General features: G+C 46.0%; 1 protein-coding gene across 3 annotated transcripts in view; it reads right to left on the bottom strand.

The window, feature by feature from the left end:
• Window positions 1-26,952, bottom strand: part of CHCHD6 (coiled-coil-helix-coiled-coil-helix domain containing 6) — a 746,922-nt gene that overhangs the window by 592,944 nt on the left and 127,026 nt on the right. The window lies entirely within an intron of this gene.

Raw genomic sequence — 26,952 nt, 5'->3', positions numbered from 1 at the left:
TCTTACTCACGGTTCTTTGATCGTCGAATTCCTCGGAGTCCAATTCGTGGATCGAAAAGGTTTCTTCTTCCTCTTGTTCCTCGAACTCTCGGTGCGCTGTCGGCGTGGACGCCATCTGAAGTCTCCTGGCTCGACGGTCACGGAGTGTCTTTCGGGACCGGAACGCACGACAGGCCTCACAAGTCTCTTCACTGTGCTCAGGCGACAGGCACAGGTTACAGACCAAATGTTGGTCTGTATACGGGTATTTGTTGTGGCATTTGGGACAAAAACGGAACGGGGTCCGTTCCATCGACGTTGTTCGACACGCGGTCGGGCCGACCAGGCCCCGACGGGGGATCGAAAACTACCCCGAAGGGCACCGGAGCGCGTCGATCTTCGATGCGGTGTTGACTCTAACTACACCGATCCCGAACGCAACAATACCGACGAAAATCTTCCGATATTAACTAACTTTCCGTTCCGAAACTCGGAGCGACAGAAACACGTCCGAACCCGATGGCGGAAAGAAAACAATCGAAGATGGAGTCGACGCCCATGCGCAATGGAGACAGAAGGAGGAGTCACTCGGTCCCGTGACTCGAAAGACTTCTTCGAAGAAAAACAACTTGTAACACTCCGACCCAACACCAGATGGCGAGCTATGCAGAACATGTGCATCTACAGCGACAGATGCCATCGAACTGTTTGTTATATTAAATTAAAAACGTACACTATTATAACATTTTTCTAATATTTGTAAGCCAGTTACATAGACAAAATACAAAGGCAAAACGTATTGGCATGCGGGAAAGACAGAAGGACTTCAGAACACAGAGGAAGGCAGAAGACGCAAGAAGACAGAAGACAGAAAAAGAGAGAAGGTGTGAGAAGACAGAAGTTGGAAGAAGAGAGAAGACAGAAGAGTGCAGATGTGAGAAGACAGAAGACGGCATGAGCTAAAGAAGACAGAATGCAGAAAAAAAAAAGAAGGACAGCAACGAACAAAGAAGATAGAAAAGACGTCAGAGAAGAAAGAAGACGGCAAGAAGTAAAGAGAAGTACCTTCAGCATCACAGCCAGAGGAAGGACACTGGCCAGTGTCCAATAGGAAGTGACCGGAAGGAGTTCTAGGTCCACAGGCAACTCTACGACAAGGTCAGTGAAGAAGACGAAGACGACGACAGGAAGTGAAGTGAGGACGAGGTGCTGGCCAATCCAAAGCAAGTAAATTGGAGCGACATTGGAGTAAGCCAGTGGTAAGTAAGGGGCTGGTTCCAGGCCCCTTTTTAAGTTTTTTGACCAACAACAGATTTTGCAAGCATGCGCGCATGCGAAACCTAAAAAGCAGCCACATAAATGGATGCCTGGTGGTTCAGAGGACTAACGCACCCACTGCAAGGGTTCATGTTTGACCCCCGCACCTCAGGTCCCATTCAGCCTTTCATTCTTCTAAGGTTGTTAAAAAAAAATTAGTACTGTTGAGATGGACAAAAATACACATTCGTTATGCGGCTCCAAAAAACCTCTGAAGCTGAACTTGTGCTTGGCATATACACGTTAGGTTCTGATTGCCCTTTGAAAACTGTGGTGGGGACCGCCCACACACGTCTTCATAAGAGTAGTTCTTCACCACATAATATTTCAAAACGGAAAACAAGCATGCAATTATTTTAAACAGCATCCAGAATTAATGGATCTCAATTCCAAGAGGCAAATGTAGCTTGCACTGCAAGAGCAGGACTTGTACTTTTCCCAGAGACAGGAAACCAGGGCCCTCTAGTTACAGAATACTTTAAATGGTGTTTGCCTTTTACAGGACTACAAGTAATGAAAAGATGGTGCAGCCTCATCAGCTCCCTAGCTGCCGTTAGGGGTGGGTGCAATTCATGGAATTTCACTCTGCAGAGTTACATCAAAGCTCAGTGAGATTCCGCAGAGTTCCGCAAGCGGGTAGAAATCGGTACATCATGCTACCTTTTAGTGCTAGGACCTTGCTCCCCACTGAAAAAAATCATCATGAATGGCACACCAGAGGGCACTCCACAAGTTAGTTTTACTGCAGCTCGAGTAGATTTGCTACTCGAGTTGCAGATTTCCCAATGCGAACAGCTGCAACTGCCCTGTTAGGAAAATCTCACCAGGTGGCCTTCTAGCACCTGAAAATTGGGCGAGGGGATGCCAATTCTTTCTCCCCAACTTACCACTGGTGAGCCGCGCTCAAGTACAAACTCCGCTTTGCGGCAGTCGCAGAATTTGGACTGAACTCAGCATGCCAAAACTCTGCGAATTCCGCTGGCAGGGCAAAGTTTATCACCCACCCCTAGCTGCCATCACAAAGTGGAAGAGTGTGGGTGTGGCCAGGAGCACCCTCTGGGTGTATGCACAACAGGAAGTGTTTCGTTCTGGTTCAAAATAGAGCTCATAAGGTGTCTGAGGGTTTTATTTTCAAACAAATGCCGCCTGGGCTCCCAGGTATCAGCTTCTTCAAATGGGAAAGTCATGTTATAGCCACCTTAACATCTCCCTGACCCAGGGAATTATCACATTTTTAGCAATTACTGTCTATCTACATGTGAAAAAGAATACTTAAACACATAAAAAGATACACAAATCTATAGGAGTTTCAGAACACTACCTTTGCAAACTTTAACTTAGTACAGCTCCACGACACTGGACCGGCCTACCTCAACGAACGACTTAACTTCCACATCCCGAACTGCCAGCTCCGCTCCACCAACCTCGACCTCGCCCTCGCAACAGTCCCCCACATACAATACACCACCTCTGGCGGCAGATCCTTCTCCCACCTTACCGCAAAAACCTGGAACTCCCTCCCCACCAACCTACCCAAGACCCAGGACCTCCTAGCCTTCAGAAAGCACCTCGAAACATGTCTCTTCGAGCAGTAGCACCAGCCCCTCCCCACCCCCCAGTGCCTTGAGACCCTACTGGGTGAGTAGCGCGCTTAACAAATTATTGATCAACTGATTGATTGATTGTACAGCAGTCACATAGGCTGGTACCGCAGTACAAATCATATATGGTTGAATTACACAGACAAAAATGCTTTTTTTGTGGGGCGCAGGAATTTAAAATGTGTATTATTAACACTTCATAATCGAGTCTGCCTCTGCGTGGTAGAACCATCCAAGGTATCTTCAGGTTCTCAAAAGGAATAGTTTCGGCTCTTGTGAGCGTGATACAGGAAGGAGGAGTACATCGCAGATAAGCAGTGAAGCCACCTCGCTGGAGACAACACTTAGCTCGGAAATCTGAATAAAATATGAATGCATTAAATACATACGGAGAAACTTCAGAAGGGTGCAACATGAAGCCGACACCCTGTCTAACAGCAGGCACGTCACCCACACACCAGCATCTCCATCACAAGGGAGGCGACAGCCGCAAGGCTGCTTCAGGGCAGATGAGATCTCGAGAAATGTGTGCCTGTAGAGGGGTAGGAGAGGACAAGATGCCGAGAGCACCACTGAATGAGACGGCAGGCTCATCCTGCAACCAACCAAGAGTGCGTGGCACAAACAGCAAGCAGTCAAAATTATTTATTATTTTTTTAACTCAGGGTCTTTCTTAATTGCTGCTAAACCCTGATTTGGTGGCCTTTGAGCGCTGAGGTGGGCACCAGTGGGTGAGCTGGAACAGTCATGTATAGAATTGGGTAAAATCCGATCCAGATTGCTGTCTAATAGCCCCACTAGAGTGTAAAAGCAGAAGAGGAATCCTTATGTGTGAACAAGTCCAAAGCCTGGTGGGGCACCGCCACCCTCGCCTTAGGCGTCTGACTGGTAGATCGTGAGTATATCAGCCAGTCGCTACTCAAAGAACAAAATGTCTTCCCTAATACCCATGCGAAGAGGTAGGTCTTCAGGATTTCCTGAATTTGGTGTAGTCATTTTCAAGTGCCGAGTGGGTGAGTGCAGAGGTCCATAAGTGGGAGTCCTCATGATGAAGTGAGCGGCCTCAGAATCTTTTTTCTTTGGATCTATGGGGAGACCACAGAAAGTGGTTACCTGCCCTGAGGTTTCGGGACAGATGGTGGGGCAGTGCTGAAATCTTATATGTCATGTCTATACTGCAAACAGAAAGCTTTATATCAAGTGGTGCTGCATGGAACTGCCTTAAAAGGCTGCCATTCTCTGATATTACCACTGTTACTAGCTTAGATACAGACTGCAAAGCTGCTTTCTATATCTGTGGCACAAGTCTTCAGACTCCTAGGCATGTACATGTGACACACACTACTAGTGACACCAGAGGAGGTGTCATCACTTGAACTTTGGTCCTCGATGGAGCACTGTTGCATCTTCTTTTCACGTTATGTTTATTTAAAATCGAGGCTTCAGTGCATTAAGAAACACTTGGGGACAATCAGCACTAAGAAAGGCCGGCTAACACTAGATAAAGCTGATGAAATACTTACCTTTATCACACTGGTACCCACCCTGAGCCTGCAAGCAGACCACAGAAGTCGCATGAAGCACCACCACTAGAGGAAGCGACTGCTACCACTAGCCATCATCAAAAGGCGAACCTGTCTCATAAGTGAGTGGTTATGAGGAATGTCTCATTTTTATTTAGCCCGACACTGATTAATTCCTAAATTTGCTTGGAATCAATGAGTTGGACTAAAGGCCGGAAAATCAGTATAGAGTGCTCTAAGCAGCGTAAATTAACTGGAAGCACATCCCACAAATCCTAATTAATGATTATCTAAGAAAAAGTCTTCATATGATGTTGCAAGCAAATGTTTGGTTCCTCCACAGGCCACTCACCCCGCGTAAATCCTAAGGTCGAAGCAGGATCCACTTCAGCAGAGATTTTCTTGGCTGTCCTCAACACTTCTTTGCCAAAGGGCTGCCTTCAACTGAGCCCAGGCTGCGAAGTAGCAAGAGTAATGGTTAAAAAGCCCACACTGAGTTCCACAGGTTTGGGAACTTTCAACCTGTTCCAAACGTCAGCACCTGGCAAAGCTACTAGAGAAGGTGAAAAAAATGATGCTGCAAAACAGGCTTCCTGTCAAACTGTCTTCCTGGTGCACTGAGTAGGGTCTGATATTAGTGAGTGACATCAGGCTAAGGTTGGATGGCAAGGGTGGCCAAGCTATAATCCTACTGATTCTTTCTTTAGCATCCAACCTAATCAAGAATACAAGCTCCCACGACCTCTTTAGAGTGTGTACATCTGATGGTATCTGACCCATACCCTTGCATTGCACAGGAGTGAACCCGTTGCTGCCAACTTTCAACCTCCAAAGTAGACTACTGGATTTCAGTATCACCAAGAGGCTGGAGGGGTCTGAATTCAAGACTTCCCGTTTTCTACTCAGGGCCATCTCCTCAGACTGGTCCAAAGCTAACGCAAAGCACTTTTGTCTGGATTTAACCGCATTAGGAGGTTTTTTAAGAGCTTCGCATGAACTGCTAGCAAATGGCAAAATGACAGCTAGAATGGAGAAAGCCCTCAAGTTGTAATGCCGGCCTTTCCAATCTGCATGGCCTGTAGAGAGATGGGGGACAGAATCTTCTTTTTAAAGGCTACTCCCCGCTTTTAGTACAACTAACAACGTATTTCACTTCACACCAATGAACTTGACTGATCTATGGGACTACGGTGGAGCAGTAAATGGTTAACACATAGCTGATAAGCAACCTGTGGTCACCAACCCTGGTTAGATATGCCATAGGTGGGAACCTGCTCCTTACCCCAGGGCATGGTGCCAACTGATGGTATATAGCCAAGCATTCACTTAGGTGGGTCCACTTTTCCAGTCACCGCAATCTAAACAGGAACACCGGAGGGCTAGCCCCTCACACCCACCACCCGTAGGACCACTGCTAAGTCACTGTAATGTCTGAACCCTACAAAAAGTGATTGAACCCCCTCTGAATAGTTGGGAAGGCAGAGGTACTCTGGTGTAAAACATGAGGAAGACGTTTCAAGCCTCGCCGTGAAGCTGCAGATAGACAACACAGGCCAGAATAATTGAAAGCACCATGTCTCATCACTGGTATTAGAGTTGTACTCCAGGGCAGCCTGACTATTTGGATAGCTGTGGTCTTTATCACTGGGGAAAGTATATAGATTGTTCCTTGCAGCCAATGAGATTGCCTACGTTGGGCTCCCTCTGTGTCAAGGGCACCATTTCATAATAAACTCATGCGTACTTCAGATATGAATTTATATTAACTTATGTATCACAAGCCTAGATGCAAAGAAATAAAGTAAAGCAACAAAGCACTGTCCATTACATTATGACAGAAGGAGTACAAAGCAGATTGGCAGAGACTGGTGTAAAGCAAGGGAGGGAGGGGTTCTACTGTAGTGTGAGTGGAGTTGGTGGTGAGGTGGTGGGGGAACTCTGAAAAGGTGCTGTTTGAAGATCAACATCTACCAGGCAAGGCACAGCCTATCATGAGTGAAAGTCTTTATCCAGCACTTTGGTTTTAAGATCCATGTGTTAAATAAACTAGATGGAGGTACAACTGTACACAGCCGTACCTCCCCCAGACACCTCACTCCCGGAAAGCTCTTCAAAATTGGCCTATTAAAAATTACTCCATTTGGCGCTGCCAGGAAGGTAAGGCCGATACAGAGCATGCCCAAATTGGTGGTACTGGAACAAAATTTGAAGCAATATAATCTTTATTATATCACCAAATACTAACCTGTCACTGAAAGATATGTTAATCCTAACCCATAAACCTGACATACCTCTGGCCTAAGAGTAAAACGAAATGACATGATTTACTTGACAAAAATAAACAAAAAAGTGTGCAAAAAGTGACAGATAGAGTGCTTGAATTAATCCTAGACACTGGTAATCACTCAGGCCCAATCCCAGACCATCGTTACTTTTCACCATGCTACCTCAGTTTGGACCAGACACATGCAAATTAGCCTGGACCCTACCACAGTGGGAAAAGTCCAGCCCAAACTGCCAAGCCAGGCTCTCCTCGGGCCGAAATACAAGCAACCTCGGCCGTTTTCACCGTGGTAAGGGCTCATTGGCCAGGTAGCGCTTGATTCCAGCGGCATAGTGAGCACAGGACCCACACCTGGGTTAGCCATGGCACTTAGGGAGTCAACTGTAACAATAACAAGGTGATGGATGGAATGCTTGAATTAAACTCATCCATTAGCAGTGGCTCGGGGGCACATTCCAGTTCATTGTTATTTTGCACACCATGCCATCTCAGCTTGAATCCACCATATGCAAATCAGTCTTGACCCTGGTCCAATGGGAGCAGTCCAGCTCGAACTGCCAGGCCAGCAGTAACAGTTCAGCGAGTGACAATAGGCTGAAAGGAACCTGAACCCCAGGTCTTCTGCCAGTGGAGGAACTCAATTTGGCAAATCCAGGTTATTGCTAACAACTTTGCTGAGAAGGATCCACAAATGCACCCTTGAAGCTAATATGGTCTCCACCGCGCTACCTCCTAAACAGGACTCTTCTGACAGCTGTGAGAATTGGTGCACCTAAGGTATCTTGAAGTAAAGTGATATTTTCCCATCACAGACTCCTCGGAGTCCACTAGCATCAATGGGTTTGCCAATCCATCAAGCACAATATCCCTGACTTTAATGAGGTACATCTCTCCATAGCCAAGTATGACCGCCCCAACCTACTCCCCCACTCTACCGCACTCCGTGGGGTCCCCGACTAGCCCCGCCCCCCAAACTTTCCCAATCCGCTGATCTCTGGAAGTCTCGCAATGTTGCTCTGTTCCAGCGGATATGCACTCTGCTGTGTTGATTTCTCTGTATGTCGGATTACCTTATTAGTAATAAAAAATGATGCAAGTAAAAATTACAAAAAAGACGTAGAGCACGGTACTCATAATGAGGCCCTGTTTGGAAAGAGTGCTGACAAAGGCTTGTGTTTTTGAGGAGCTATAAATTACCGGCTGGTGCTCATTTTACCGATCTCGGAAGGCTGACGGGCTCTGTTAACCCTGAGGCTGTTAGCATTTTAATTGGCGAACCTCGGGTTACAAGCAGATCTGTGCAAAATGCGCATTAAGCCGTCGGCCCCACTTCCCTCCCTGAACACCGCCACCCCCTACCCCTCCATAGGAAGAGAACGGGGGAAAGGAGTTGTCTGGGAAGAAGAGAGACTTCCTTACTGTAAAAATAAATATTACATTTTATTATAACGATTTAGGGAGCGTGACTAGAATGTGTAACGCTTCGAGAAATCTAACGCAAATGACCTCCAAGTTGTCGAAGGAAAAGCCAGCCTTCGGGTACCGACCCGTGGCTCCGACAGATGCCTGAAACAATCTGGGCAGCAGCTTTTCTGGGGGGTTTATTCAGGTGACAAGCTAAGCGGAGCAGCCAGGAGAGACTGGGTGCGAGGTTACAAAAGCCTCTGCAATCTTCGCGTGTTACTCTGCTGCCACCAAGTGGTAATACCAGGCCTAGCACGTAAATTAATGACAAGGACAAGAAAGCATAAAGCATCGCGGATCTCGGCTGTACATTTTATGCATGATTTTAAAGGAAACCACGGGGCACATGTTATTTTCACCAAAAACAAATTCCAGTTTGTGCTGGCAGTCTATCTTTACTCCTTTATAAATCCTTATGATTTTTAGAGTGCTCACGCGCAACCTATTTACGCGTGCCTTTCCTATTTGTGCTATTTTTTGTGATTTGTTTTTGTATACAGCCGATGTACCCCGCTAACACCTTGCGACATCATGTCCATACAGTGTCGTACCAGGAAGGGCGGGGAAATACAAACAATATTGGCAAAACCAATAGGTCTCGCCATGAGCGCTAGTGGCTTTGTCAACATTTTTTAGCTATGCTGTGCAGCTACATGGCTGAAATTGGGAAATAAAACACTATCACCACCAGAGGTGCTGGCCGCGTCATAGTGCTTTTCAGGCCGGGCCTAGGCAGCGCATACACTGTCTCTGCAAGACATGCTGTGTTCAGTATATGGGCTTTAACCACGCCCACTCTTGCCATTCGTTCTTTGTTGTGCTTGTCTTTAATGCTTCACTTTTATTGGTGCATTGTGCTAAAACCAACCAAATGAAAATACAAACAAAACATCGCGCACATGTGCTATTGACCGTAATACTATAACCGTTCCTCTCTCAGAGGGCGTCAATGAGCTGTCTAGTGTTGCATGATTTAGTTAATACTGACTGACATCATTATTTTCTTAAGTCACTTGTCCTCAAAGGAGAGTTCATAGCCATTTTAACATTTTAGATTCGATTCACTAACGTTCGTGGTTCATTTGTACCAAGAAATTATAAAACTCCACAGGTCGTTACTTAAATCAGCTCCCTCTCTGCTCCATATCAGTCCTACCTGACAATCAATGTGCATATTGCTCATCAACAACAGAAATGTCAGTCCACTATGTCTTCTGGAAAAAAAACAGTTTTCCGTCGTCTACGGCAGTGAAGGAAAATGGAACAAGCGTAGAATACTGCGCCTTTTGTTTAATTCGAACAATAACGTAGGTTAAAAGAAATACCATGAGAATAACTGTTCTCCTTAGGCTAATTCGATTTGCAAGCTCGCCATTCAGAATCTGCCCCATTGAGTGCATTAATCTATTAATTTAACACATCTCAACTTGCTGATGGAACTGTTTAGCTGCTTTACAATGGCACTGGAGAGGAAATCACTGGCATGTGCCTCTATATGAATGTAATATACCGTAATTGTGCCCTTTGAAGGTTATTCAAGATGAATGTGTAAGCTCTGGTGGCAAGTGCTGTAATTAGAGATTCCAATGTTAAAGTGAATGGTTATTGTGATCAGTATTCTAATTTTTTTGCGCAGGAAGTACAGTTATGACCGTGTTTCAGGCCAACTTAACATCCTTATTACACTATGACAGTTTGAACACTCTTGATATGTTTGGGTGACCCTTCTAGTTTATTTCTCCTCTCTGGCTGTCTTGTGTCTTTGGGTAGTTGTGTTAGCCAGCCAGCAGCACAACACAGACAGCAGGTGGGGGCAAGCAACAACACAGACAGCAGGTGGGGGCAAGCAACAACACAGACAGCAGGTGGGGGAAAGCAACAACACAGACAGCAGGTGGGGGAAAGCAACAACACAGACAGCAGGTGGGGGAAAGCAACAATGCATGAGAGAGTCAGTTCCCAAGCACTTGCACTGTCAATCAAGAAGTGCTTTAACAAAAAGAAAAAAGTAGTTCCATAAGCACGAGCAGTGGAAGGACACAAGTTCTTTGGGAATTCTCCAGGGAAGAGTCAAACACAAAAAGAGTATGTGAAGGTCCCATGTGCTAACAAATGAGAATTAAGCAAATGAGTGACAATAAAGCCAAACGATGGTAAGCACTGGATTGGCTTGAAGCGTAATATAACAAAATGTCTTGCAACTGACAGCACACCTAAACACTGACAGCACACCTAAAAAAGGGGGGGAGACATTGGGGAGGAGGTCAGCAGCAGAATGAATGTACCCAAAAGCAAAATCCAAACTGGAGAGTGACCTCCTTCCCAACCCATCTGCATCTGCAAAAAGTCCCAGGAGATCTGAGCTTGTAATATGAGGACCTAAAGACTGTCCAAGATTCAATAATGTATTTATTTAGTACTGGATTGGTAGGTCTCCGTAAAGCTGCAGATTCGCAACTCCTTTTCTCAGGTGTACAGTCTTTTAGTAAACCCTTCCATCCCAGTCCTACAATTGCCACTTAATCTCCCTGTGGCAAAAAAAAAGGAATGTGTCCTTATGTAATGTAACTGGTGTGCATGTAAAGCGCGCACCAATACCTAAGGGTCGAGGTTGCCTATATAAAACTGCAAAAACAACAACAACAAAAAACGGCCATTTGTTTACATTTTACTATTTAAGAAGTGCAAGGGCTGGTAGGTGAGAAATAATTTGTATAAAATTCTCACCATTCTTTCATACTATGATAATTTTGCATAGGATCCTTTAATAATCATTTAGAAACAATTTAGACACTTTTTAAATAGGTTTTTAAGTAATACCTGTTTGTGTTTGTATTTCAAAAGGGAAAAAACAGATTTCACTGCATTTCCCATGCTTTTTACTAGCTTGGACATACAAATACAGACATTGCTGGTAAAATACTGGTATGTGGCAAAAGTAGCCATCCCTCAAATCAAACTTTCTCATATTATAGAAACAAACCATATTCTGTTCTTTTGGGCTGCGTGAAATTATTAAAAAAAGGTTAGAAACATTGCATATGTGAGTATCAAGCAATATCTTTTTTCTGGAGGGCTTACAATACTTCCACTCCTCCTGATACAAATTGCACACCCAACCATCAACTACTTTTATAGCAACTCCACCATGGTTTTGACTGAATGGGACTCACGGCCCCTTCACAAACTGCAAGGAACAGACCCTCCTAAGGTGAGACTGTTTCACTGTTCCTGCTAGTACTGCTACCAAAGACATCCCTTACAGGACTGACATCTGAGATAAAAGCAGCTATCGAAACAGCTTGCATACCTTCAGAATACTGTACTGAGGGAGCAAGCAAAGGAAACAAGTTTACCCTCTGGTTCAGGAGAGGATGTTAATGGCTTGCTGCCTATAGAATCAATCAATCAGTCGATTTGTGTAGCACAGCTAACCACCTAAGACAGAATCCAGGCACTTGCAGGGTCTGAGGGCCTCAGTCGAATAGCAAGGTCTTTAGCGCCTTTCGGAAGGGGAGGTTCAGAGCTGCAGGGCGAAGCCATTCATGTCTTTGCTGCAAGGTGTGAGAAGGTGAGCCTTCAACTCATGCCTCTGTTGATGTGGGAAGTATGGGTGAGCGAGAGGGACACAGAGCGTAGTTGTCCGGTTGGTTGGTGGAAGTTTAGGTGGTGGTTGACGTAGGCAGATACTAGGCTGTGTGAGGCCATATATGCATAGGTTTGGAAAAGTACTATGGAAAAGTGGCCTTGGTTATTGAGGTGGAGAGCAGCGTGGTGAGTTCGTGGCTGATTCTGTGGATTCTGAGGTTGAAGATGAGGTGTGGGCAGGGATCAGTGGGAGCTCCTGAGTGGATGGAGTACATGACGGCAGTGCTGGTTTCCTGGGGGGGGGGGGGGGGTGAGCAGATTCCATGTAGTTAGTCAGTGGTCTGTGGTGATTGCAGTGGGGGTGTGTAGGTTTAAGAAGTCTGTAGGCTTGGACCTTGGGTTTGAAGTTCTTGAAGATGGTGGTGATCTTGTCATGGAAGAAATTGGCGAGGTTGTTGCAGAGCTCCTGGAAGGGGGTAATGCTGTTCTTAGTGACTGCAGGGTTGAAGAACTCCCTGACGATGTTGAAGAGCTCCTTGCTGTGGTTGGAGCTGGATTCAATGCCAGCAGCTAGGTGTGTCCCTGTTCTTCTCCCTAAGTAGCTACTGGTAGAAGTTTAAGGAGGTCTTGAAGGAAGTCCTGTTGACAATACCCTTCGTATGCGGCATCTTCTTTCCTGCTGTCTGAAGACACGTTTAGATGTTCTACTTTCTTTAGAGTACCATCTGGCCTGTTTTGTGGATCTCCTGCGACTGCAGTCTTTTAAGGGGGCGATTTTGTGGGTGCAGTTCAGGATCTAGTTATTGAAGATCCTGACACTCTGGTCGAGGGATGTGGAGGAGTTGAGATTGGAGCTGTTGAGGCCTTCAGTCCATTGATATTTTGCTCCAGCTGCGGGGGCGGGAGCGCTCTGCCGAGTCTAAACGGCTGTATGTGGGCTGTTGATGTTGAAATGCACGATGGACTGATCAGTCTAGGTGTGTTCTGTGATGTGGCTGTGCTTGACTTGGTTGCTGGAGGTGAATATGGAGTCCAGCATGTGTGATGTTGTGTGTGGGGTCATGGACAAGTTGGGTGAGTCCGATGTTGTTCATGCAGTGAAGGAGGTTGGCAGTGTTGGTGTTGTCGTTGCGGTGTAAATTGAGGTCAACAAAGAATAGGAAATTGTTGGAGTCAATGGGGATGGTGGTGATGAAGATGCAGAAGCTGGAGTGCCGTTCAATGGGACTGGTAGGTGAGGGTGCCACTGATGGTTGCCGTCAGTTTGGAGCCTGAAATTAAGGTGTTCCATGGCCGGGGTGGGGTTGTCCGTAGTGGTGGTGCACCGGATTATTTTTTTGTACATGACAGCAATTCCTCCTCTGGGTCTGTTGATGTGGTCCAGGCGGGTGATCTTTTTATCTATCGGGTACTGCTGCAGCAACGTCAGGGTTGGAGAAAGGGTTGAGCCAAATCTCAGTGAGAAAAACCACTTTGGGTGTGAGTATGGAGGTGAGGTCCCACAGCTCGGTGGCATGTTTGCACAGTGAACGTGTGTTGAGGAGGATGCATGGATGGTGTTGGTGAGGCACTGGAGCAGCATTGTGGGAGGTCTGCGTGGTGCTGGGAAGTGCGCTGATGGGTGTGCTGTGGCATGTGAAGATGCAGTGGGTGCGGGTTAAAGGACCTGTCATTGCGTAAGGTGAGGCACAGCAGCAGAGTTCGCTAGGGCGTCTGGGGTTCTGGGTGCAGAAGATGGCAGCGGCGTAGTTGTGGCAAAGAACCAAGGTTTCTGGCGCTGGGCCCAGTCCAGGTGCAGACGTGCCTACCTTTGGTGTGCCTTTGGCACGCTGCGTGGTGCGCCCAAGAGCTGTGGTGAATCCAATTTAGTTTTTCTTGGGTCTAAGGAGGTTAGTTTAGCCTTTTGGCTTGCAGGCCTGTGCCCCCATCACCTAGTAACTTTTAACCTACTTAGCTTGCTCTGTTTAAGCCCACTTATTTTATTATTTCTTTTAAGATGGCTGCCCTTGTTTATAGTTATAAAAATGTTTTGATTTGCATTATCAGTGCCACTCTGTGAAGGCGTCATTATCAATGTCATAATCAGGTGATGTACAAAGGTATTCACATCATGTCCCTTTCTCACTTACGTGTGACAGGAACATAATGTATACTTGTTGGGAATTGTTCAGATAATTGCCACGACAAGTCTGCCTCCTTATCAATTGTTTGGGAACATACCTGTGTCAGGGGGTCCTACATGATCTGTATAAATACACCTCACACAGACAATGTTATCAGAGGGATTCCTTCCAGATGGCATCTATGCTGCACGTCACCTTGTTGCAGAGTTCAGCCATCGTGTCACCACAGAGTCTGACCTAGAGACCTCATTCCACGGTAATGAGGGTGAGGGTTGGGGGGGCACTTCTCATGGACATGTTACTCGCAGATTAGGTTTATCATACCTAGCTCTCATTAGGTTACAGTTTAGGTTCTGTTTGCTTGGGATTTTACATTTCTTTTTTTTTTTTCAAGATGGTGGGAGGTTTTGTATTCACAACTCTCATCTTCACAGTTATGCTACTTTTATTGTTTGTTATCCTAATCAGTGTAGCTTAAGCATTTTACCATAGATTGCAGTCTTTTTAGTAAACCAATTGAAAACTTTCCTGCATCTCCTTCATTGCCTGTGTGTGACTGAGACTTATTACTAACGTGAGAAAAAGGTAACTTCCGTTCCACTACAAATCACCTGAGATGTCGCAATCTAGAATCCATGCATAAGGCTGCCAGAAATCACCTTTTACTGTTTGTTTTTTTGGTGAGGTACTGCTTGTGAGCCGGGAGGGTTGGCCCAACAGCTGCGACTTGGGAGTGACTCAGTCACCTACAAACATAAGTGCTGTCATCACTAGACCTGCAGTCTTGTTCGGGACGAGTGTCCAACTACAACAGCCCTGCAGTGCGGCTGCCATTAAGTAGGTCCTGGGAGGTGAAAGGGGTGTGGTGGGCTAGGCTACTGAAGGCAGGAATATGCACAAGAGAGCAGTTAAGGAGCGGTGGAGGTGGGGGGGAAGCAGGTAACAGCAGTGGGAGCAGCAAGAGGAGAAAAAGGGAGGATAGAAGCAGGCACAGAGGCAAGAGGCAAAAGGCACAGATGAGGAGGAAAGAAATGGAAAAGACAAAAAACATGAGTGAAAAGGTGCAAAAACAGAGGAGAGTGTGAGAAACACACTGAAAGGCACTGAAAAAGGCCCAAAACAGGAAAGAGAGAAATGTGAGAGAGTGAGAACACAGTGAACAATGCAAGAAAGGCACAGAAGAGATGGAGAGAAATTCGAGAGAGAGCGCAAGAAGACAACGAGAAGGCAGATGAACAGGAACAGCGGATGCTCACAGTGTGCAGCTCGGTCTGAAAGGGCCTTAATTGACCAGTCCAGGTAAGTGAGGAGCCGGTGCATCTTCTCCAGAATGGCACTTCCGTCTGAAGAGAGGCCAAACAATTACATAATGAATTTTACAGACACATATTTTTAAATATACTGGATTAAAAAGACATAGAATTTTGCAGGCTGAAAAGAAAGTCCCAAAATATTCCAAGCTGCCACACTACCCAGGATTATGTGGTGTGAATATAGTGATGAGTCGTACTGCAAAATCTACGTAGTCCAAGAAACCCGAAACTCATGAATATAAATGAGGCAGGCAGCATTGTGCAACTTCCTAAGACTGCCCATGAACACCCGCTTCAGGGGACTTGAGTGACAGCAGACTTTTATACCTGCTCTTGCTTTCCTTCCAAGTGAAAACTTAAAAAAATACAAGCGTTTGCAATGCAAGGGGCTCGCGTTTGCTAGAGTTAGAGCTATCAGCGTTGTAAATTCCTAACCGGACTTTTCTTGCCACATAAATTGAAAATTAAAATTAAAACAGTTGACATAAGCAAACCGATTTAAAGCACTACAGCCACCAGGAGCATGAGCGCGAAGGAGAGACACAAAATGAAAAAGAAGTTTACTTGCAGTCAAACGCCTCGGCAAATATGCAATTATCCATGTAACAATGTCAATGGCCAAGGCAGTAACAAAACTGCTCCAAGGAGGGACAAACGTAAAGCATTTACCAATGATAGCAAAGGATTTTTGAAAGGCAAACCCATGAACGAGTGACAGTGATGAGTGTGCGGTGGGCGTAGTTAAAAGCCCACAGAGAGAATACAACAGGTCAAAGCGCTTGCTCGCTCGACCTAAAAAAAAGGCTGCATTCCTTTATAAGCACAGGCTTTTTAAATTTTTTTTATTTCCCTTGGAAGGTCTGACCTCGGGGTCTGAGACCAATTCCCACAAATCAGTTACCACTGAATTTGGTGGTCGGTAACTGATAAATGGGCACAGTCTGGAACTGCAGTCTGGAACCACTGATGTCTTGCATTGCGAATCGCAAACATTGGTGCCCCTTTCACACATTTGTGCAATGCAACATAGCTTTGTGCAGTTGTAAAGTCTGTGTTTTTGTAAGCTTTTGTACATGTGTCCTTAAAGTGTTTCATGCAGTGCTTCGATGCTGGCATGAGGCTCCTTCACAGCGTTTTCTCTATCTTTTGAGAATCTACTTCAAAGAGACTGCGTTGTGAGGTCAGCTTCGGTTTCAGTATCAGGTCCCTTACCTACTGCCACAGGTCCTTTTCATTGTTTCCCTTGCCTACTCTCGCTCCTGCCTCAGCTAATCCCAGCTGACCCCGTTTCCCCCAAAGATCTCCTGTTGCTCCTGTCTCTGCCAAAGCAAAGGCTGACCCTGCTTCAGTTTGAGATCCTGTCTGCACCTCACTTTGAGTCCGGCCCCAGTCAAGCCTTCGCTTGAATGACAGCAGCCCATTCCAACACTTTTTGGAGTTTAGCTACACACACCTCCAATTTATACAAGACCCTTCATCGTCTCAATATCTCCTTTCCAAAGGTGAAAACAACACAGTAATGAAGCTAGTGAGAGCAGGACTCAAAGGACACCCATTCCTTCACGAAATGCGGAGTCCTACTCGGAGCAGAGCCACAGTGAGCCTTGTAGGGAGACAAGGTAGCAGTGTCCCAAGGAAGTGAAATAGAGTCTGCCAGTCTATTTATTTATGCGATTTTATATAGCACAGACATTACCCAAAGGTGTCAAAGCGCTTTACAATAGAGTGAAGAAAGTTACATGAGAAATCTAGAGTAAGAGGGTAGTAGGAGATAATACGTACGGCTACTACGGTTACTTATTGTAAGAGTCACGTACTTACAAATTACACATATTAATTACAGGTTGCATATTTGGAAAAGTTAAAGCAATTCAAGTTACACAGATAAATATTACATATTTAGAAAGTTAAATACAAGTTAACTTAAGTTACAGAGTTGTAGCACTCGAGAATGTTATGCAGCAGTCATTAAATGTGAGGGCATATGCCTGGTATAGCGCATTGGCGAGAAGTGCTATTGATAAAAATGTCTTTGGAAGAGAAGACTTTTGAGGTCTGTTTTGAAGATACCGAAAGTGGTGGTGGTGTGAAGGTTTGGAGGTAGCAAGTTCCAAATCCTAGTCACTTTACCTGAGAACGATTGCGCCATTCTAGCTTCCCAGACCTGAAGAAGCCTCGCTGCCAGAGGTTTCTCACCTTACCCTGACACTAGCTAACAAGGGCCTTATATGACTTGCCTTGAAGATACCGGTCTGTGTTTGGGAGTGTCTGACGAGAGACGAGCGCAGGACAGTATACTATGCACTTCTTGCTGATGGGGACCCAAGGCAAAGTCCCAAAGGGATGAGTGGAGAAGAATCCTGTGGGCAAAGAGAAGATGACTTTCAAACTACAGCTTTCTAACTATCGCGGCACACAAATGGCAGTGCATTGCCTTCAAAGTCGTGTGAACAAACAAAAAATATATGTCCCACAACCATGCATACACACATGATTGCAAACTCTAAGGCACCAGCATCCTCTCTTCTAAACACTTCCAGTCAACTGTGGCAAAGCTTCTTATTAGGGACAAAAACTCTTCAACCAACAATTAAAGGCCATGTTTTACCCACCTTGTGGGATCATCAGCAGGTTGACTCACGCCAAATGGTGAGCAGCAAGACGATGGTGGCCACAGAAGTCAGTGAACTGTGCTTTAGTGTTGGGGGCCTTGCCTTCTAAAGAGGTGCACCCTATTGAGATGATGAATAAATTGCAAGTAAATTCTTAGAGAACTAAAACATATCTGACAAACTTGAGTAACGAAGTGGATAATGCTGGTATGATGAGCGCTACCTTTCCGGGTTTTGGCATCGGCTCGTCTCAACCAAAATATTCAACTTCCTAATGGACGTAGTTAGCAAAGTGCTCGTCCGCCGTTAAAAATATGAAGCTAAGAATCAGCACATAATAGTAGATAAATCTTTGCTGATTTTTACAAATTAGCCTTCAGTAATCCAGTGCAACAGCAAAAGGGAAGAAATGCAGATTTCCTTTGAAAAAGAGTGATGCACAAACTGGCGAACTGAAACTCATAATTTTCATTATTATGAAGCAAGTCAAGACTGATTTGCATATGAATGGGTCCAAACTAGAATGGCATGGCAAGTAAAAAAAAAATAAACGATGGATTTAACCCAGATCTGTGAGTGGGGTTGAACATTTTATTTGCGCAGCATTCTGTCCAACATCTGTTTTTTGTGCATTTTTCACCCTAAGTGAGAAAGGTATGCCCAGAAGTGGGCCCCGTGCTCGCTATGCCACTGGATTCAAGCTAGCCTGGCTGATGAGAGTGATACCCCAAAGCCGGTCTCAGGATGCTTGCCTCTGGTCCAGTGAGGACCTGGCTTGGGAGATCGGGCTGGACTGTTCCCAAGAGGAGCAGGGTCAAGACTGATTTGCATATGGCTAGGTCCAAACTGCAAGGGCATGACAAGGAAAAAAATAATGGATTTAACCCAGATTTGTGACTAGTGGTGAATGTTTGATTTGTTCAGCATTCTGTCCAACATCCATTCTTTTTATGTTTATAAAGAGCAGGCATCTTGCTCCCAGTGGCCTGTAGATACGTTCTCCAAAATTGAGTTGACAAGGACTTTTATTTAAGCGTTATCTACCTTTGTGTGTCAGTTCTTCACCTCTGTGCCCCAGCCTGAGTCATAAATCTGACTGAGCACTGCTTATTATTAGGCCCTTCTATCTGCAGCATCATTATTTTGATATTTATAAGTCTGCATTTTTTGGGATTCAGTTTTATATATTTTTGTAGATTTTTTATTATCTCAAGTTCATACAGACTTCAGCTGCAGCTTATCAGTTGGGAAATAGTTATGTTTTTTAAAAGTTGTTTGTGCTGTGCCACGTATTATATGCAATTATTGGGTTTGCATCATGTGTTCTGATTTCTTAAATGTATTTGTATTGTGTAGTGCTCATTTATTGATTACAGTTTGATTAAGACATTTTTACTTTTCAGTAAATTTTGGTCAAGGTTAAGCTTGTATCTTGGTTTTTAGTTTGTTAGTTTGAATTTTTAGGTTACTGTTCTTGCTAGGAAGTCTAGCTATGATAGTCCTTGATTGTTACTAGATAGTGGGACTTTGCACTATATAGGTTTGTTTACAAGTTCAGCGGACAAGATGACATGTTCACCGAACTGAGAGGTTGCTGCCTTACTGGCTACCTCCCCGTCGGGCTCATTACGACTTTCACGCTGGGCTGCGAGAAAGTGGCAGTAGCACTGCCGCCAGCTCGTAATCAAGCAGACAGCAATGCTGTCGCCCGCAGGGTTCACCAGCACCATCGCAATGCTCACTGTCTGCAAAGTATTGCGAGGGTGCTGGGCAGGGGGACCTTTGCACTGCCCATGACAAGTACATGGGCAGTGCAGGGGCCCTCCTGTGGCCCCCTGCACCTGTTCTCCACCAGCCTTTTCATGGTGGAAAACCAGATCGTAATAAGCAGGGCGCCCCGACTTCAGCGCAGCCCCGGCTTATTCCGATCTGTGCCACCGTCAGCCCATCGGGATGGAAGTGCATGGGCAGTGCAAGGGACCTCCTATGGTCCCTCGCTCCTGTTCTCCGCCAGCCTTTTCGTGGTGGCGCAACCTCCATGATAAGGCTGGTGGAGCACCAGATTGTTTTTCAGCAGGGCAGTGCTGACTTCAGCACCGCCCTGGCTGATTGCTACCTCCGCCACTGTCAGCCCGTCAGGATGGAAGATCCCGGCGAAGACGGCGGTAAGTAGGCGGGGCTGCCCACCAACCTCATAATGTGGCGGTCAGAGTGCCACAACCGTGACCGTCCGACAGCCACCGGAAGTGTGTCGGTCCAAGGACCACCACTCTTGTAATCAGGCCCTTAAACTTTTAAAAACTTTTAATTTATTTGGTTGTTTTCTTAGCTGTTGGATATGTTTTTTTTGTTCTTCTTTGATGAAAGCTAATTAGGGTTTGTGTGTAAATGTATTCTATACGTTTAAATAAGTAATTTACTTTGTTATTGTCTTTGTTGTTCAAATTTTGTATTATTCGTGTTTGAAGTTGTTTGTTTAACTAAAATATTTTTGTACATTTAAAGTAATATTTTCTTGTTTTCTATATTATGCTTAGCTTTAAAAAAAAAAATTATGTTGTAATGTGTTTATGTGTAGCAATATTTTTGAAGTATTGATGTAGTTTATTTAATTTAAAAGTCAGTTTTATTCAATAGTAATAATATTTAGGGTGTCCATAATTTCGTTTTTGATATTTTTGTTGCATTATATATGTTTAATGTAGAGACATTACTTTACTCCTGCTTTTATACCTCTGCCTTTTCTTTCACTCGTTTTCACTTTTGGCTTCTTCCATCTGTTTTATCTTTTTCTGTCCTTTCCTTGACCCTCTCATACCCACCCCCCTGCGAAGAGCCTATGCCACCTCCCAGCTGAACGGACTCCCGCCCTTCTTAATGGCAGAGGCACAGTGGCTGCGCGCCTCTGGCTTGCCCAAGGAACGCCAAAGACAAGCCCAACTGCGCTCCGACCGCGCCCAGTGGCAGGAACCCTGGATCTCTGACAAGCCATCCCCTGGCCAGCATCCATTACGTCGTAACCCTCCACCGCCTTAACACCTGACGTCTCAGCGACTGCTGCACCACATCCCCCAAGGACACCCACGTACCTTTTTCGTGTAGGAACTGCAACTTCAGTGCCAGCCACAACAAGCAGAAGGTACTCCCCATACCCGGAAACACCCACCACAACCCCATCAACTGCCTCCTCCTGAACATCCGCTTCCTACACAAGCACACCACTGAACTCTGGGATTTGATCGACACCGCCCGACCGGACATCACCTTTCTTACTGAGACCTGGACCAAGCCCACCTCGGGACCAGACATCACCATCGCCATCCCGGATGGATACAGCATCCTAAGGAGGGACCAGCCCTCCCTCCCGGGTGGAGGACTCGTCATCATACACAAGTCCTCACTACATGTTAAAGCCAACTCAGAAGAACAGTGCACCACCATGAAACACCTTCATTTCCTCGTCCACACCGATCACAACTCCTCCATCCTCGGCACCCTGTTATACAGACCAGCCAGCCCCGCCCAGCATTCATCTACGTCACTGTAGACATCGTTACCCCCCCCCCCCAGGCACCGGCGTCCGACTACCTCCTCTTCAACTATATGAATTTCCACCTTGAGTACTCCATCGATCCAAACACCACAGCTCTACTCAACAACCTTGCCACCCTCGGCCTCAGACAGCTGAACACCGCACCCACGCACATCGTAGGACACACACTGGACCCATCTTCACCTCAAGCAACCGGATTACCATCAAGACCATCTCCACCCGAGACTGGACCGACCACCGCTGCCTACACTTCACCATCACCACACCCAGTAGCCGCACCCGTGAGGCCAGGATTCCCTCCGCCCCCCTCACAGGAAATGGAACAAAATAACCAACAAGCAACTCACCACAACTCTCACCAACTCCCTCCAGCCTCCCTCCAATGACGCCAACACCGCAGTGCGCAATCTCAACACATGGATCACTGAATGTGCCTACACTCTAGCACCCCTCCATCTGACATCGACCAAGTGCATACCAAAGAAAGCCAGCTTGTTCACCACCAAACTCCAAGAATCCAAACGCACCCGCATGCAATTGGAGAAAAAATAGAGGAAACCAGCTAAGATCTTGCCTCCTTCAGAGCTGCAGCCGGCATCCTCTGTCGACACATCAAGAACGCAAGAAAGAACGCACTCCGGGAACGCATCAACTCCTCCACACACAACACGAAGGAACTTTTCTCAGTCATCAACAAGTTCACAAATCCCCCCTCCGAAGCCACCAGCATTCCCCCGTCATAAGACCTCCTCGACAAACTCGCCACTTTCTTCCAACGCAAGATCCATGATACAATAGATCTATGATAGCTTCCACCCGGAAAACCAACCCAGCACCAGAACCTACGACCGATCCACAACCCCCAAGAACCCACCGACACCATCCACAGCTGGTCCAAGCTCACCACGGAGGAAACATAAAGCATCATGAACAGCATCCACTCCGGAGCCCCCACAGAACCTTTCCTGCACCACATCTACGTCAGAGCCACACATTCACCCCTGAGCTCCGGAACACCATAAACCCCTCCATCAACACTGGCACCTTCCCCAAGGACTGGAAACAGAAGTATGACCACTCTTGAAGAAACCCTCAGCCGACCCATCAGAACTAAAGAACTTCCGGCCCATCTCGCTGCTACCCTCCCCGGCCAAAGTGCTGCAGAAAGCCATCCACACACAATTACGAAATTTCATCGAGGTCAACAATTCTCTGGACAGCTCCCAGTTCGGGTTCCGCAGCAACCACAGCATGGAGCAGCTCTTCTTGAAGCCACCGACGACATCTGATCACTTCTAGACCGCAGCCACACCGCAGCACTCATACTCCTTGATCTCTCAGAGGCCTTCAACACGGTCTCCCACAGCACACTATGCACCAGACTCCAAGACATAGGAATCCGCAGAACAGCCCTGAAATGGATCCACTCCTTCCTCACAGGAAGGACTCAGAGGGTCAGGATCTCCCCCTACATATCTAAACACACAGGAGTCAGCTGCAGAGTTCCCCAAGGATCCTCTCCGAGTCCAACTCTTTTCAAGATATACATGACCCCACTCGCAGCCATCATCAGACGCCACGGAATTAACATTGTGTCATACGCCGATGACACACAACTCATAATTTCTCTCACCGAAGACCCGGACACGCCCAAAAGGAATTTCCACTCTGGAATGGAGGCCGTCGCCACATGGGTGAGAGAAAGCTGCCTCAAGCCCAACTCGTCAGTTTTGGAACTCATCATTTTCGGAAACACCAACTCTGCATGGGACAGCTCCTGGTGGCCCACATCTTTCAGCAACCTGCCTTCACCGACTCAGCACGCCCGTAACCTAGGCATCATCCTCGACTCCTTCCTATCTATGACTTGACAGGTAAACTCAGTCATCGCATCCTGCTGGCACACCCTCCGCAAACTCTGGAAAATGTTCAAATGGATCCCAGCAGACTGCCGCAGGACAGTCACCCACACCTTAGTCACATGCAAGCTTGACTACGGAAACGCTCTCTATGCTGGCACCATGATGAGAAACATCAAAAAGCTACAACTTATCCAGAAAGCCGTCGCCAAACTTGTCCTTAACCTCCCACGCCTAGAGCATATCTCCCAGCACCTGAGGACCCTCCACTGGCTCCCGATAGAAAAACAAATCAACTTCAGGCTCACCCACACGTACAAGGCCATACACAACGTCAGACGGGCCTACCTGAACCACGGCGTCTCCTTCCACACCCTCACCAGATCCCTCCGCTCCGCTCAACTGACTCCGGCTACTATCCCTTGCCATCGCCGGAGGACGATCCTTCACCTACATCACAGCAAAGAGCTGTAACAACCTGCCCCTATACCTCAAACAAAGCGCATCGCTCACCATCTTCAGGAAGAACCTCAAGCTCTTTGGATGAGGCTCCACCATACTCCCACCCCCCTAGAGCCTTGAGACCCTCATGGGTGAGTAGCCGTGCTTTATAAAAACTGATTGACTGAGACATTATTTTGTGTATCTTTATTTTTGATATTTAGGTTCTCTAGATAGTTTTTACAGAAATATTTGTATAGTTGATATTAGTGCATTTTTTAAGTACAGAGTCGTGATATTATGGTAGTAGATATTTTTTTCTTTTTACACCAGTAATTATTTTGATACTGTTTTCAGCGATCGTCTGTCATTGAAGCGGTTGTAGGTTTCTTAACAGTACTTATAAAACAAAAGGAACATTATAGTACAAGGAACTATATTAAACTATCCATAAATGGATCTTAGGTAGTGATACTGAAGACAGACAGACAGTTTTATACTTGTGATTTGCTTATACCACTAGCGAGAGTACAATTCAACAAAAGAACCAGTGCTCGAGTCAATTCAGAGAATACAAAGGAAGCGGGTGTAAGTCACAGGTAGATACTGATATTGTGCGAAACAAGTACATTCTCATAAGCAAAATTCCTAATGCTGCTCGTATACAGAATCAGCCAATTTGGTTTGATTCTTTTCATTTTTAACTTACTAACACAATAGAATTTCAATCATGTATTTAGCACTTGGATGCAGGATTATTAGCAGTTACTCTAAAATATAGATAGAAATAGTTACACAAGATCTGGGCAGTGAAATAACGAAGGAGGGGACAGCCCCTCATATCACCATGTAAATGGAAACCTGGGCTTTGTCGATGCTAGTCACCCGTTAGCTCCACTGGTTTAATGTCCATCATGGTTTTTTCAACGGCACAGCACTGGTTAAAGCTGTTGAGTTAATTCCAAAAAAAAGTAAGAGTCGCTTTTCATCAGCAAATCTCAGGTATGCAAAGAACGCATGATGTTAAGAATTACAAACCACTACCAGCCTGCATTTTCAATGGCACAAAGACTGTGGCAAACATCCAAGCTAGTGCGCTAGATAGGATACTAATGAAATCAGTTTGCATAAGTGAAGGAAGATGAGAAAACAAGAGAGACAGCCCTAACTCGTTTAGCAGACAGTTTTCAGTTGGTCAGCAAAACATTTTTTTTGAACTGCAAAAAGAGATCCTTGCCTTCTTAATTCTATTAATATAGTCTGCTTCGCGGCAATGTCAATGTTTGTTTAAGTAACACTGCTACTGACAAGAGGAAGCAGAAACAGCCGATCAGGCTACCAGCAGGTCTGCCAGGAAAGAGGCAAGAACCACCAGTATTTAATCTTCACCTGGAAAATTAAGATATTCTAGGTGTTTTACCTTTGATGACAGAGTTCTGAAATTTGCCATTAGAGGCAGTTGCTCACTGACCACGCAGTATGTAGTCTGTCAAAGGTTGTGCAAGCTCCACCCTAAAGAACAAGTTACTTACCTTCAGCCACACTTTCTCAGGTAGGAAAATCTTGAGTAGTGTCTCTGTGTGCTGGTATGCGGTGTCGTTCGGCTAAGTATCAGAAGTGACTATGCAGTGCCTATATAGGTGCCACCCCGGTGCACTGATATCAGTCGCTTTCGTGACTAGTTCTCCGTCAAAAACGTGGAGCCACATAACAACCAATGTTACTGTTTTGACCAGTGTGCAGTGTCTAAAGGGATCTTTTGGGTAAACAGCACCGTTCACAGAGCGGGAAGGAAGGGAGATTAGTGAGGAATCCGCAGTTAGAGAGAATCTCTACCAGAAAAAGCATAACTGAAGGTAAGCAACTTCTTCTGATAGAGAGTTCTAAACGCAGATTCCTCACCTTAGAACAGCTACCTGATCAACGCCTCCCTGGAGGTGGGTCTGTGAAGTGGCTAGGACCAAAATGTCTTGGAGGACTGAATGGGCGAATTGCCCATTACGGTGGAACTGACTGTCCAAGCAGTAGTGCTTCGTAAACGTACGCGCAGAGTGGCAGATTTCCAGGACAAGTACACTGTGTGCTAATGCAGTAGTAGTGGCTTTGTCCCTGGTAGAGTGAGCCCGCAAGTCCTCAGAGGGTTGTGGTTCACCAGGGCATTGCAGACTTTTATGAATAGTTCTATCCATCTGGAGATTGTTTGTTTCTGCATAGCCTTGCCCTTCCTTGCTCCAGTGACCCCACTGAAGAGCTGATTGTCCATCCAGTGTGAAAGGGGATGAGCACTTTCGGGGGGAAGAGGCATGCTTCCAAATGATCAGTGTGTCAAGGAAGAAGTTGGTGCAAGGAGGCTGGACCAACTGAGCCTGAAACTCAATAACCCTCATGACCAATGTAATGGCTACCAGGAACACTGTTTTCAGAGTCAAGAGCTGCAAAGGGCAGCTATGCAGGGGCTCAAAGGGAGAACACATAAGAAAAGTAAGTACCAAACGGAGGTCCCTTTGGGGCATCACATAAGCAGTAGGTGGGACCAAATTTTGTTACAGATGCGCATGCTCAGGATTTCTGGATACAATACTCTTTGTGCCCACCAGGCTGACTTAGGCCCAGTCGGACCTGATCTTCTTAAGAACTCCCGGCAGGAGAGATATCTGGGGAAAGGCATACAGGATTCCAGAGTTCCACTCTAAGCGGAATACATCTTGAACAAGAGCTGCTTCGGAAACTGCAGTGCACAGAAGCGATGTGTGTTCTCGGCGGTGGTGAACAGATCAAGCCAAGGTTCTCCCCATTCAAGGACGAGACTTTGCACCACCTCCGGATATAGAAGCATTGTCAGCTGAGTTTGTCCGTATTGGTATTTAGAGATTCCGATCAGATGTCACTCAAAAGTAAAATATCCTGACGTTCCAGCTATGTCCGAGGAGCAGAGCTTCCTGGCAAAAGGTACACAACCTCACCCAGCCCTCTTTGTTGCAGTATCACAAGGAAGTAGTGTTGGATATGAACACCTGAACCAGTCTTCCTTTGATAGATGGGAGGAAGGCTTTTAATGATAATCAGATAACTCTTAACTCCAACAGATTTGATGTAGAGCCAAAATTACACCGGAGACCAGAGTCCTCTGATCTCCACCCCTTCCAGATCGCAACTTTCGTGAACACCCAAGGGGCACTGGGGAGGCCGAAGGGGAGGATCCAGAGGGCCTGGATGGTGTTGGGGGCAAACTCACCGATGACAAGTCAGCTGGGCACCTCTTGGCTCCGTGGGGCCAAAGGCACTCCAGGGGAGT

The sequence above is a fragment of the Pleurodeles waltl genome, chromosome 9 (genome assembly GCF_031143425.1).
Source record: "Pleurodeles waltl isolate 20211129_DDA chromosome 9, aPleWal1.hap1.20221129, whole genome shotgun sequence".
In the NCBI taxonomy this organism is placed as follows: Eukaryota; Metazoa; Chordata; class Amphibia; order Caudata; family Salamandridae; genus Pleurodeles; species Pleurodeles waltl.
This window is presented reverse-complemented; position numbering and strand designations above follow the sequence as displayed.